Genomic DNA, 16,106 nt, shown 5'->3' with positions numbered 1-16,106 from the left:
TTATGACGAAGATCTTGTCGACTTTCATTACAAAGTCATGAAGTTGATTAAAAGTATCACATCAAAACTTCGAAATAGTGGAATGCATCTACAATCCTTTGAAGTTTTGTTGAGCCAACATCATCCACCACTTGAATGATATATGATTCAGTGCTAAGTTAAATGAAAGGAATTGTTTACCTTTTGTTCTTTTCATTTGTTTTACAGAGTGTTTCTTCACTTAAAGTGAAGCAGGTGAATAATATGAATGTGTAATCACCTTTGTGTCACAGCTAGCATTTCAGGAGGAGAAATACAGTTACGCATATTGGTGTCTTCATGTTTCAAATGGATGAACAAAATATTTATTAACTTGTCTGATGTTTATTTTGACATTCTAACAAATTTAATATGCTTTGTGTTGTCCTGTCGTAGTTTTTCAAACAATGTGCTAAATGCACCAAATTTGAATGTCTTGCAACACAGGATGCACCCAGTACCTTCTACGTCACCACTGTCTCTTTTTGTAAAAGTAGTATAGTGCGATAAGCATGTATACATCCAATCTACACCATAGACTTACCTCGACTGGAGTGGAATATCGTACACCTTCCATCTCCATAGACAAGGCTACGCGGTTTACCTACCGGCTGGCAGAATTACTGTTCATGCAAACATTTGTGTCATGAACAAGAGGCCATAATAGGATGAATACAATGCCGGGTCAGTGTGGGGAAAGGAGCTCCCTCTTTAAAATTGGAAAGCTTTTGCTATTAAGTGGAACTCTGTAAATACAGCAAGCCATCTCACTAGTAAGCTTGGCAGTTTTATAAGACTTTCAATTGTTTAATGTGGAATCTCAGCCACAGGGACATGGAATCCTTTCCCATACTTATTTATATAGAAGTAGATATATCCTTTTCAATAGTTATTAATTAAATTTACTTTCCATCTGTAGAAATGCATTTCTTCTAAATTTCCTGTAATTCTTGCTAATGGAAAGAGAATACAGTAGAACCTCGATAATTTGAAATCTGTTAATTCAAAATTGCACCTAATTTGAAGAAGCTTTCGTTGCTGGAAACATGAGATACAGTTTTGCACGTTATTTAAATTGTTTAATTTGAAATACGGATAATTCGTAATTCGAAGAACAGTGTTGGTCCCATTACCGAAATTCAGACTTTTAATTCAAAACTGCCTTTAAATTGTAAAAGAAGTAGTATTTTACAGAGTAATTTAAATTCACAATTTATCCACATCATGATAGAACACGTCTTCCGGAACGTGCAGGGGTAGCTTTCCGCACTTTCACTCACTTCGGTGTGTCTACAGTGTGCTCATTATTTCTAAGTTCAAGTGAAATCGTAATTCTTTTGTATTCTGCGTTTTAAGGAACACCACAATATCACTTAGCAGGCAGTGTGCAGAGCAGCAAAATCATGAACACTGGCGATGCCAACAATTGGCGAAAAATCATGGCTTATATCATCCATTCGTAGCCACCGAACAGTATTGTTGATGCCGATGAAACTGCATTGTTTTTTTTAAATGCCAAGACCAAACAGACTTATGGTTTTAAAAGAAAGAATTGCCAGCCAGAAAATCGTACAAGAGTATAGTGTTGCAATGCACACAGAAGTGAAAGATTTTCTCCCCTCGTCATAGGAAAGTTTGATAAGCCACGATGTTCTAAGGGCGTCAAACACTTTCCGTGCAAGTACAAGGCATCCAAAAAATGCAAACAGTGCAGTAATCCAACAAATAAAGCATTTGCAGAGGGGAGTGAGCATAATTTGTCCTCTTCTCCAAATTATGTCTGTTTTGTTGTGTGAGGTTATGTTTGCCATTGATTTATCCAAGTGCATTATTTGAATAATAAAGTAAAGTAAACTCGTGTCCTCATGCCGAGGTGGTGCAGCTCTTTTCAGGCACACCCCCATCGGAGGTGAGCTGCATGTACCATTTCAACCACATACCAGCCCTCCTGCCAGTCTTAAATTTCTGGCAGTACCGGGAATCGAACCCGGGCCACTGAGGACGGCAGCTAATAACACTAACCGTTACAGTATGGAGGCGGACATTTGAATAATATAAATGCACCTTGTTGGATACATTTCGGAAATAATTTTTTCCATGGCATTTGAAAGGCTTAAACTGTGAATCAAGGTGATTGCATGCATTACTGGGCCTTAGAATACATTGTGACGTGGCAAGGGTTGGCATTTCTGAATTACGATGCAGACGGAAACGAGAGACTTTCTCCCCTTATCATAGAAAAGTTTGATAAGCCACGATGTTTTAAGGGCATCGGGTACTTTCCGCGCAAGTACGGGGCATCTAAAATGCATACAGTACATTAATCCAATGAATAAAGCACTTACACAAGGGAGCCAGCATAGATTTCTCCTCGTATTTGAATCATGCTTTAGTTTTCTTTCGTTGCGTGAGGTTATGTTTGTCAGTGAGTTATCAAAGTGCATAACTGAATAATGTAAATACACCTTGTTGGATATATTATAGAAATAGCTTTTTTTCCATGACATTTGAAAAGTTTAAACTCTGAATCAAGGTTAACTGCATGCGGTAACGGGTCTTAGAATATTTTTAGACGTGGCAAGGGTTGGCATTTCTGAATTACGAGTTGGTGGTTAATTCGAAATCACGTAATTTGAAGTCTGACTTTTGCATCCCAACGACTTCAAATTAATGAGGTTTTACTGTAATTCTTAATATTTTCTATACCTAAAATGATCATTTAATGATTTACCTGTATATCATCAGTTACTCCCAACGAGCTAGAAAGAGGACTATAGAGTAGCTATTGGATTGCTGTATTTGAATCTACTCGAACGCCATGTCCGCCATATTTTAAGTGATCAAAACATGTGGGTATGGTGATGAAACAAGTAAGCTGGCTGCGGGAATAAATACCGTTTCACAGTTTTCGTGATAGTGAAGTACTCAAAGATGCATAATGTCTTTTTAAAAGGACATTAAATATGCAAGATATAGGACTACATACTTGCATATTATATAAAGAAGGAAAATTAACACATTTCCAGTAATTACAAAAGAAATCACAATACCTTGCCATTGAACAAATTTAGCCGTGCTTACAGAGAATGAAAGTATAGAACAGAAAACCTTGAACAAAATAATATAGCAACATGGAGAAGTCATTCATGATGATGATGATGATGATGATAATACCTGGTCTCTTCCCAGGTACCTGGATTCGACATTTTGTATGAATTCAGCCCAATTTTATGGCTGGATGCCCTTCCTGATACCAACCTTAAGTGGAGTTATGTATTCACTATCGCGTGTTTCAATGGTGGTTTGTAGTATGTGCTGTTGTATGTAGGTGAAGATGGTTATCCATCCCCGATCCAGAGGAATTAACTATCGACTACCCAGTTAAAATCCTTGACCCGGTCGAATCGGGGCCCTCTGAACCAAAGGCCATCACACTGATGATTCAGCCAAGGAGCCAGACTCTAAGCATTAATAATAATAATAATAATAATAATAATAATAATAATAATAATAATATATAATTTATGAAAAATAAGTACAATATTCTAGAGCTATGGGGTACAAGGTTTGAAGTGATCAATGGTGTAATAGAGTATCCGATAATAATAATAAATATAATTTAAAAAAAATAAAATCAGAGCAAGAAGTTGTAGGATAAACAATTTTAAATAATTGTTTAAAAAGAGGACAGTCCTTCTTGCGTTAATGATCTTAAATTACATACTTACTTGAATAATTCACTTCAATATTTTTGGACGAAGATTCTGGTGATGCCGATTCTTTTTATTTGCCTTATATTGCACTCACTGACACGTCTTACCGCTGCGATGGAATATTACAAGGCTAAGACTGCAAAGGAAGTGGCAGTGGCTTTAATTAAGGAACAGCAACCCCCGCATTTGCCTGATGTGAAAATGGGAACCACAGAAAACCATCTATCAGGGCTATCAAGAGGGCAGTGGGATTCAAACTCACTGTATCCGAAAAGCAAGCTGCGAGCTATATGCCACGAACCATGTAGCCAACTCGCTCAGTAGTGTTGGTGAAGTAGGACTAAAAGTCCTCATATTACTCTGTATCATTAGCAGAGGGATGAGGTGACTAGGAAATTCAAAACATTGTAGGTGTAATGTTGGAGAGCAAAAGTTTTGTATCATCGTTGTTCTTCATATGCCGGGAACTGTGCTCTGTAGGATACAATTTAGTAATAGTGTTATTGGTTTTTTTGTCCTGCAAACTACTTTGTACGGTTTTTGGAGAAGCTGAGGTGCCAGAGTTTTGTCCCGCCGGAGTTCCTTTACGGGCCGGTAAATCTACGTATTTGACGTATTTGAGCAACTTCAAATACCAACTTAGTTTCAGAAAGCCAATGTTCTGCCGTCTGAGGCGCTCAGCCAGGCACTATACTGTTTAACGTGTTTTGCTGTTTGGTCAGTTCCTACAAGAAAATAAAAGTAGGCCTGCTGCACAAATGCTGGATTGTGTTACAAGCACAGGCAACGTAATTCTGCTAATCGCCAAAAACTATATACTTTAGTAAACAAAACTTATTTGGAATAAGATATATCCTTTGTGTTTTCTCAACAATGTATGCATAATTTATCCAGTTTATTTGATCTAATCTATTAAAAGTAGCGTACTGTAAGAGGAAGAATCTGTTTGGATGGCGCTTAAACTATGGCATCGCTATTTTGCTTTGGCACCACCCAGGGCGCTGTAGCAGCCATGTTAGCTACCCTATAGTCCTTGTTCTAGCTCGTTGGTTACTCCATATCTTTTCATGGTAAATTATGTAGCCCATAGGATGGTCATACATTAATTTTAGCATGTTTTCCGATGAATTTTGGCCAGTGAAGTAAGTGTCTTGAGACATTTTCTTCTACAAAATAAGTTATAAAATATTGAGGCTTTTCTACTATTTTATGTAATAAGATTGTGTTGTGTAACAGTTTTGTTTATTTCTGATCAATTTTGATACAGTATTATTACTATTGTCATTGTTGTGCTTGTATTGTTTTACCATTACTGACCAGTTTGTTCTTTAAGATAGGAAAACCTTTGTCATTGCGTGGAACTCAGTAAAAACAGCAATCCATCAGACTCCAGTTTTATAAGACTTTAAAGTGTTTAATGTGGAATCTCAGCCACAGGGACATGGAATCAATTTTGAAAAACTTTCTTACCTTGACTAGGATTTGAACGATTGTTGGGCCACTTTGATGAGAAGTTGACAAAGTCTCTGCGCTATCATTCCCTAAATTTCTTTAACGAACCTGTCTAGACAGTAAGTTCTGGGTGACATATGGTGGTTTTTCAGAGACATTCTTTATGGTAAACTAAGAACACCTACCTTCATATCTGTTCTTAGGACTGTATGAATGGGCTGAGTGAGAATAAATACAAAATGGAGGCTTTGCTCAGTCCAGCAGTAATGCTGTGTGTTAGAAATAGCTTTGGAAGATATATTTTCCTTAAGCAGAATATTCTAAATGAAAGTGAGTTAAAATTGTTTGCCCTCAGAATTCTATCGTAGATCATCGTGGTTTCTAGGCAATATGGTCACAGCACCGACCTACAAACCATTTCAGATCTAGAAGGCATCCTGCTCATTTTGTATTTAGAATATCATTGTTTATTTGAAATTAGTTTTGATGCCTGGAAATATTGTAGTGATAGTTATAGATATAAAAAGTCTATCCTTGTTATAATATTGTTCCATATCAGAATATGTTTCAGTTTTACTTTGCTTCTGTTTTAATATATTAGTACACTTGCCATAGGCTAATCTATTAAAATGTTAGAAGTGATTTTTCATAAGCAATATGTTATTTTGTATATCAGCAGATCTTAGAATCAAGTAGGTTGGAGACATTACTTGTGATGAGGTGAATCATTTTTTACTGACTGTGAGATAAGGCAAAGGCTATTTCTCTGAAACTCTTACCTGGATCGAATTTCTAAATCTTGCAAATCATTTTACTTTCATGACTCTTAATTCATCTTGAAATTGTGTAATTTTGTGTACGTTGCAAGTAATATAAACAACATAGTTCAGTAATTACTAATTAATTATTTTTTGAGATATACAAATTTTTAAATTTATACATTTAAATACATTGTTGTTCATTAAAAATTGTGTTAATTCCCTTAAGAAGTGTTCAGAATACCTTGGTTGAAGTATTAAAGGAAAATAACATGAAAAGATGTGAAATAGAAAAAAAAATTCCCTATAAGAAAGCTAATTTTGGCAGCCCTTTAATTCAGTAAATAAAGGTACTGTATTATAATGTTTCATATATATGGTACTTCTCATCCTGGAGAGAATATTACAAAACTCAAGTTTAGGGCAGTGAGGAGATAGATCAGAATATAAGTTAGCCTATGTGTGAAATAAATACTGAAGTTATCTGATTCTTAGTATATTTTGGTATGCTCTTAAAAAAACATTCACTTAATTTGCTTACTTTGTAAGTAATCTGTCAATAGGATTTTTATCCTCCAGGATGCAAGAGTAAAAATCATCTTCAAGTATTGAGTCACCAGTTTTATGTACTAAATCACTGGAGACTTCTTTGTTCCTTTCCAGTACTTACAATTTTGGGTATTAATACACAGCTAATGCTTGTTGTTGAGGGATTTTGATCCAAACTCACAGATTCAGAAACTTATTCAATATATGTACTGTTTCCAGTTTCAGTTAAGACTTTTCTGTGGGAATAATACCAGCATATCACATTATTTGATGTGAATGATTCAGCAAAGGGACTGTCATAGAATTGTAAAATACAGTAAAATCTTGATAGGGCGCTGTCCAAGGAACTGCATGAATATTGCTTATTAAATGGACTGCGTATTAAGTGGCGAGAAATTGTAAATTAGACCATATACTAACGTTTTGTGTTATTGAAATACAGTAGTTAAATAAAATACAGTATACCATATTGTAGGTAGAGTATTACATCGTCCTGGTGTTGCAGCTGCGGTGATTGAATTATAATTTTTTTTAAATCATTCTTAATGTAGACAATGGAATTCCTAATAAATCAGCAAGCTGTGTCTAGTTAAGATTAGTGTTTTCATCATGCATTGGCAAAATGTATAATTTATCCGGTAAGGAAAGCGCTTTCCTTTTCACACCCAGAATTACAGATGATCTTCATTACACTGAACACATTGAAAAGCAATCTTAGAACTATTCAGGTAAACCAGTAGAGGTTGTGATAAAAAATATTTCTTCTCTCAGTTCTTTGCCTATGATTTCTACATTGGTATGTAACAACTTGCGTCTAAGAAATCCTAACTTGGCCTCTCCTCTGCAGTATTAGCCCATCTGTGTACTATGTACACACTGCAGACTCCCTGTGGCGAGTTAAGATAAGGTGATTGCGAGGTCTGAATATAAGCATACTCTACCTAAGCCTTTAGCGTCAGGTAAAGTTTACAGTTTTCATCAGGTCTCTAGGTACACTTGCAACAAGGGAGTAAAATTTTCCTTTAATTCTGAACTTTGCTAAAAATTAAGTGAAGAATATATCCTCAATAAAGAGTATCTTAAACGGGAGTGAACAGTGATATGATGGGTTTTTTTCTAATGACTACCTATGGGAAATATCTAGGAACCAGGCAAAAAGTGCATATTACCCGGGATAATGGAATAAATGGAAGCATTTTATCAGGATTTTGCTGTATATCTTTGTGATCGGTGCTGTCATAGTAAATTTTTTCTTGGCCATACACTCTGTATCAGACACCTTGCATTTAAATTTCTTTTTGAAATAAATTATATGTTATTAATATAATATTTTAAATATTTAAACAATTAAAACATTACTCTGAACTATTTATTGTTACCATTGGCATTTCAACAACAATATATTATACAAAAGTAATACACAAAATAGTAACAGCTAGCTTACCACTGAACAAAATAATTGCAACTGGGCGAGTTGGCCGTGCGATTAGGGGCACGCAGGTGTGAGCTTGCATCCGGGAGATAGTGGGTTCGAACCCCACTGTCGGCAGCTCTGAAGATGGTTTTCCCTGGTTTCTCATTTTCACATCAGACAAATGCTGGGGTTGTACCTTAATTAAGGCCACGGCCGATTCCTTTCCACTCTTAGCCTGTTCCTCTCCCATCGTTGTCGCCATAAGACCTGTCTGTGTTGATGCAAAGTAAAACAAATTGCAAAATAATTGCAGAATGTCCTAAGTAGCTTCTTCGTTTAGAACAAGGGCATCTTGATGAACTCTTGAATGTGTGTGTCTGGCTCTATGGTGACTTTTCAACCATTCTTTAATGTATGGCTCTGAATTCCGGTGTTCTAGAGGCAGATCATGAAATACAAATAAATGTTAGTGAGTAACAAGAAGTGAGGATCTTTCGTAGGTGCATATCTCATTCATGACGCTTAAGCCTCTCATGTTCAGCTGTTCCTACTGGAAAAGTTCTTACTTAAGTTTTGAAAAACCTTCAAGGCTATGTGGATTTTCAATTAATTCGCTCATCCCCAATACTGCTCGTTGAAATTCGATGTCAGATGTTTCACACACACTACAAATTGCATTTTTGCCAAAACAAGGTGACAGATTTTCAGGCCTATGCTTGGCAGCAAAATTTTCAGGTGTGATAGAAATTGGGTTTCACTCTCATTTAATAAAGGATCCTATTAAATTCCACTCCACAAAGTTGACTTCAGTGCAGCATTTAATTCAGAGATGAAATTTTCAAAAAATATTACCTTCATCCTATCATTTTCTGTTGCTGAAACTCCAGCTTAAAAGTGCTTTCTTAGCTTCTATTCTACTTCCTGGTTCTACTTTAAAACTCTCCAAAATTTGGATCGTTCTTTTACTCAAAATCAGCTTACTGCATGGACTACATTTGTAGTATGTTTCTTCAAGCACACCAGGCATCTATGCCATATCTTATAAATAAAATTCTAGGGGGTTCACTGTCTGTAATTTAATTTATTTTGCCTTATTTTGATATATTTATCCGTTTTAGGTTAACTCGAGACCGTATCAGTGGTTTTTAGCTTTCATGTCTGTTTGTCTGTTCCACCATCACGAGGAAATGGCTGGATCGATCTCAACCAAACTTGGTATTTAGAGCTAACTCATTCAGGGGCAGTTTTTGATATGTTTATCATTTAAAAATCACTGAATAGACTGGGGGTTTATAGGAAAACCCACAGATTTTTCAATTTTCTTTTACACTATTGATTATATCTTGACCAAACTTCATATTTAGAGTATACTCATTCAGGAGAAGGTTTTGATATGCATATTATATAAAAATCACCTAACAGGCTGGGGGTTTATAGGAGGAGCAAAATAGTCTTTTTTCAATTTCCTCTTACACATTGATTACATGTAAAATCTATGGACTATATGTCCATTTTTGTTATATACATAATTTTGCTTACTCTTCAAATGACTGAGAAAAATACTTTTTTTTTTTTACGGGTTTCATGCTCTGCAGCCAGTGATGGACACCCTTGCAGACCTACAAACCTACCATAACAGGAGAAAATCAGAGGATGCATAATATTTCTCTCGGCTTGAAAATTAACCCCACCTAATGTAACTAAACACCGAGAAAACATGAGGTAGAACTTCTCCTTTTGGTGTCTGTCTGTCTGTCTGTCTGTCTGTCTGTCTGTCTGTCTGTCTGTCTGTCTATTCCTAAAGGTGGAAAACTGGTGGACTTATTTCAGTCAAACTATTTATGGAATCTACTCACACAGGATTGTGTTATCAGGTGTATATAATGTCATGGTAATCACATGGAGTTGGTATTTATAGGAAGATTATTCTCAAATATTTTCATTGACATTAGGTCTATCAAAAGACTTTATATAAGAAACATTTAAGAATATGTTATTTCCGTTCCTTTATGTGATGTGCGTCTTTATTGCATGACGGATAATAACGCCGATGATTGCAGAAAATCGGATTTTTAGTCCAAGTCCCATGGGGGGCATGTAGTGCATGTCACTTCGAGGTGGGTAAGGGGAAAAGCTAAAGTGCCATTTCACTTTTTTCTGTAGGGCAGATAATAAGGCAGATAATCATCAACGTCAGAGCGCCATGCTAGTGTTCAGAGATACAATATGTAACCTGAGAACAATGGAGAAATTGGCACACATTCGGACCAGGAACTGTACCGTACAAGAAATTCAGAAATCGTCCTCATTCTCTCTCAAATTTTTTTAGCTTCTTCATATTTCACATTATTGCCATGCGCTTCCGTAGAAAAATGTCATTTAACATGTCGCATTAAACGTATTAATAGAGCCATGTTACTTCGTATAAATTCCTGAAGTGCATCACAAATACAGAATTCTGTTCTAGTTCCACAAAATAAAATAAAAACAGATTCTGGATCATCTATGATACACACATGCAAATACAAGACTAAAACAGTTTTCTTGTTAATAAATTGTCGTTGATTCGTCAATTAACATAGGTATTTCTTTCACCTTCACTTGTTTTGTGATTTACAATACGCTTACTCATTGCATCAGATAATAAGGTCACTGTGTTCACTGCTGTATTCCTCGAATGCTATATGACCAGTGTTGACATCATTAAGTTTTTGGAGCTCAGTAACACTTTCAAAATCTGAGAAAAGTTTTTTTTTTTTTTTTGCAGTGTAATATGCTGTACGGAGAACATGAGCATAACATTTGCTAACTTGGGACATCCATATCTTCTATTGTCCTTTCAAAAATCTTTCCCTTTTTTATTTCTATTATTTTCTCAGCATGTTGATGGGCTTTAGAATCTGAGTGACAATTTTATTTTGTAATGATGCTAATTTAACTTCCCTCCTTTCATTTCCAGATGGTGTTATTTCAGACTAACTTCATTTTTGGACATACAGACTTTTTTTCGTCCCATGAATTTAGGACTGAGTGAGTTGGCCATGCAGTTAGGGTTGCATAGCTTGCATTCAGGAGATAGTGGGTTTGAACCCCACTGTCAGCAACACTGAAGATGGTTTTCAGTGGTTTCCATTTTCACACCAGGCAATTCCTGGGGCTGTACCTTAAGGCCACGGCCACTTCCTTCCCACTCCTAGCCCTTTCCTAATTCATCGTTGCCATAAGACCTGTCTGTTTCAGTGGGATGTAAAGCAAAATTTTAAAAAATAAAAATTCTTGTGATAATCTTCTAGAATTGACTACAATGAGCTTATCAAATTACATTACACTGGAAACTTACCTGATCGCACAATCTAGATTACATGTAGACAACTTTCGTTCTTGGATCTTCCGCGAGTTCTTACTAATTAATTTTGATTTTCAAATATAATGGCTGATATCTCCGCCATGACTTTGTTTCATGTTGGTAAACGCATTTTATTTTCATACATTCAAAACACAATCATTACGAAAACAATGCTACTGATGTGATTGAAATCGAGAATAATGAAATACTAGTGTTACTGGGAAGTGGAAGTGAAAAAGTGTGCAAAATAGATACAGTGGCAAGGCAATATGCCATCCTTGAAAGCTTAATCAAAATCACGGGCCTGTGATGGAGGAATTGCCTGAAAAGTAAAAACTTATTTTCATGGATTTTGGCATGCCAAATTCTGTAAACATATAACTTAAAAATTCCATCACCCACTGTTTATTCGAAAACAATTGCTGTTTGTCTACAGAAATTCTGCATTATATTATTATAATTGTTGTTATCATTCTGCTTCTATTGCTCCTTCCACACTGGTCATACATATAGATCTGGCCTGGTTTTACGGCCGGATGCCCTTTCTGATGCCAACTGTATGTGGAGGGATATATTCACTATTGCATGTCTCCATAAAAATTTTTTTTAAAAAAGCAAAAAGCAAAGTCATCTCTGTACAGGTAATGAAGGCCCTTAGAGGGGTGGAAGGTAAAGGCTTCCAGTATCCGTAACCTTGGCACGTGATGGGGTAGAGTGGTTAGCTCTACGCCCGGGCCCTTTGCCCCCAGGAATTAACCTGGTACTCATTTTTGGTGTAGGCTGAGTGAACCTCAGGGCCATGTGCCCCTCCGGAAGTGGAAATCTTGTTTCTTAATTTTTATGACTTCCTGACGGGGATTCGAACCCAAGTCCTTCCGGGCGAACCGAGCACGCCTTTACCGCCTCGGCCAGGCAGCCCCTGAATAATCCTTACGCGATGGAGGAAAATGGTGGTCACATTTAAAATCAACCACATCAAGCTTTTTATAAATCAATTGAAATATTTCAAACAGGTTTCAGTAAGCTCAGTTTTTCAGGCCTGTATATTCAGTGGTCATTTCCAGCCTTCCAGAATGATTTACCTATCTCATCAGCTACTGGATGCTGAAATATTCTAAGCCTATTTTGATCCGTACTTTTAATATAGATAATGTTGCTTTGATTTATATTTTCTGTGTGTTCGACTTATCTCTTGTCTATATAGCCGGTCAGTAGAAAGCAGGTGGCCATACACCGTATGGCCTCCATGACAGCACTATTTGTGACCTTTTATTTTGTTATTCCTTTATTCTATTAACTGTCAGACACATATTTGTTATTTGAAGTTCAGCAATTTTTTTCTAAAGTGAAATGTTTTTGTAGAGTGACTAGAAAAAGATGTTTCAATGCAGACCGCTTGGCAAAAACTTGCAATATTATTCTGGTAAACATGGAATGGTAATATGGAAATTAAAATTTAGGAAAACAAATCTACTCAATAATTTAAGAAATTACTAAACTATTATACAGTAGTACAGTCTTCAACAATGTGAGGCATGTAAACGTAATTTTCATTAACATTTTGTTGACATACCCTTGTTCAAAAAAATAAATATATATTATATTATTCAAGACTGTCAAACTTTTATCATTCTGATTTGTGAATTGTTGTTTGTTTTATATATAGCTCATTTATTATTATTATTATTATTATTATTATTATTATTATTATTATTATATAGTAGTGTTGTTATCTGTTGTGATCTCATCATAAAAATAAATAATTTTGTTTCTTTGTAAATATAATGCATATTCAAAACACTGTAAAATTTGAAATATCCTTATAATATGTTAAATAAAATATAACTTGAATGTTTAATCTGTATTCATTTTCTCATTAGCAATATACCTTTTAAACATAGCCTTCTACAAGGGGTATATTTGAGGGTGAGAGAGGTCAAGGGGTACAAGTGACATTTTTGAAAAAAATGAGTTAAGTGCAGAAATGGATACCTAATATATGTAAAATTATTGTGGCCAAAAGATACAAGTGCATCTCCATCTGGTGCTGTGATCTGGTGAGTGAAAGAAAAACTGCTTAGTAAATTGTCTGTTTTCTTTGGAGGCCAAGAGGTATATGTGACTTGGCCATCAATATCTGCTTATTAATATATACAGTATTACTGTTTTTGAAGTGAAGTTAGCATTTGTGGTGCTTATAAGTGAATAAAGGAAGTGTACTGCCTTTCTTCTTTCCATTCATACATAAATTCATATCTTTTTTTATACTGAAATGATGGAAATAAGACTGAAGAAGTTAAAGTAGCCCTGGTAAAGGAACACATTGGAAACTTCCCAAAGTACAGTAGCCATTATTCTCGTCAGAAAATACCTAACAAGAAATATATTGCTGTTAATCTAAATCTTAAGAGAATGTATCAGATTCATAAGGAATTTTGTGAGGGGAAGCAAACTAAACGAGTGCAGGGAAGCTTTTACCAACATATTTTTAATACATGCTTTAATTTCAGCTTCTATAGGCCACATACAGACACTTGCAACAAGCTGCAAAATACCATTGACCTTGGTTTGCCTGACGAAAAAATGAATGCTCTTGTCGTAAAGGAGTCCCATTTATGGAAAGAAAAAAGCGCTCCGAAAAAACTGGTGGATGTACAAAAAGTGGTTGAAAATGATCCTAAAGGCGAGGCTTCCTGGGGATGTCAAGGGATCATGTCCTGTCTGTTGAAATTTATTAACAGTTTGCCACCTACCATCACACATCCGACCGCACTTAGTGACTATAAGGGAGGACAAAACAAAGGATGAACCATGGACTTTGTTCTATAAATGTAACATTAAACGAAGATATGGAACTCTTTAACATACAAGATGAAAGCTAAAGCAGTTGGAAGAGATGTTCAGACATTGCCATCACTTACTCGCAGGTCAGCGTTGCGATGCAAGCTTCACATCTTGTAATGATATTTCACAACACACTTTGCAGTTCATGGACATTGATAAAACATACAATGTTCCTAATTTTGATTTTTAATTCTTCTGCAATTCGAGGATTATTCCTGTAAACTTTTCCTTTGAGATTTTGGAAATAAGTACCAAGATTTAATCAACCTTCTACCATTCGTTCCTCCTGTACATCACATATTCTACAGACAACTGAGTGCCCAAGTCAGTCCACAAGAGCATAGAAATGTTCGAAGCTTGTGGAGAAAAAACAGAACAGAAACAAACCAATTACAGGTCTCGGAACCAACATGCGCAGCACGAGTTGAAGAACACATTTTCCCAAAAGAGCAGTTTCTTAGACAATGGACACATAAAACACTATCTTAACATGAGTATAAATAATATTTCTATATGTATGTCCTAGAATTAAATATCCAATCTAAACTTTAACATCGATTTTCTCAAAAGTAACTTTCTGTCACTTGTACCCCTTGGCCTCTCACCCCCTCATTTTAAGACCATCACGGGGTATCGAGGCATAGGAGTTCAGAGAAGCGGTGACCGGGAGCATAGTGCCCACAGTGGCAAGCAGACGTAGTTGGTCTCAAACAAGCGGCATGATTACGCCTATAGAAACTAAATGGAACTGAACTCGCCAGCTATATACGTGCTCAGAACAAATCAATCAATCAAACAAATTAACTAGTAAATGAAACTGAACTCACCAGTATTTACAGATGTTGAAAGTGATCTCCCTAAGCTGCGATGCAAGCTTCACATCTTGTAATGATATTTCACAACACACTTTGCAGTTCATGGACATTGATAAAACATACAATGTTCCTAATTTTGATTTTTAATTCTTCTGCAGTTCGAGGATTATTCCTGTAAACTTTTCCTGTGAGATTTTGCCATCAATAAAAGTCGCAAGTGCTTAAATCAGGCGAACAAAGGTACCATAAGCCTTTACTGTTGATCTGATCATCTTCGAACACTTCCTGCAACCATCCCAAGAGCTACGCACCATATGAGCCATAGCACCATCTATCTGGAAATAGCTGTACCTTTTTTTTTTTTTTTTTTTTTTTTTTTTTGTTCTTCAACCAGGCCAGCAGAAAATATTCTGAGAATGTTGAGAATATAACGGTCGGAAGTAATTGTGTCCTGAAAAAATATTGGACTGATAATTCGTTGGGCACTAATAGCTCACTATACACCCACTTTCACGTCATCTAGAAGTCTCAGCTGTAAAATGTGCGAGTTCTCTGTATCCCAGATCCTATTGTCCTGTGAATAGACATATCCACTCAAATGAAACTCTGTTTCGTTACTCATAAAAAGAAAGTTTGGATCCACAATACCATCGTTGACACTATTTATTAACCAATTGCAAAATCTTATTCTTGCAATGATATATGTAGGGTGTATGTTATGGACTGAATTAGTCGGGTAATATCGTAAATGTAATAATTTTGTTGCATTATGTGCTGATGAATGTGAAATACCCATTTCCTGAGCTACTCTCCGAAGTGACTTATGTGGACTGACTTGCAGTCTTGCCTGTATATCTTCTAACCTCTCGTGTGTGAGAGCTGTTCTCCTACATACATACATACATACATTACATACATTATCATTATAGACTGTTATGCCTTTCACCGTTCAGTCTGCAAGCCTCTGAGAATTTACTAAACGTTGCCACAATCCTCGATTTGCAACTAGTGTTGTGGCCTCATTTAGTTCTATACCTCTTATCTTTAAATTGTTAGAAACCGAGTCTAACCATCATCATCTTGGTCTCCCGCTACTTCTCTTACCCTCCATAGCAGAGTCCATTATTCTCCTAGGTAACCTATCCTCCTCCATTTGCCTCACATGACCCCACTACCGAAGCCGGTTTATGCGTACAG

This window comes from Anabrus simplex, chromosome 1 (assembly GCF_040414725.1).
Source record: "Anabrus simplex isolate iqAnaSimp1 chromosome 1, ASM4041472v1, whole genome shotgun sequence".
Lineage (NCBI taxonomy): Eukaryota > Metazoa > Arthropoda > Insecta > Orthoptera > Tettigoniidae > Anabrus > Anabrus simplex.
This window is presented reverse-complemented; position numbering follows the sequence as displayed.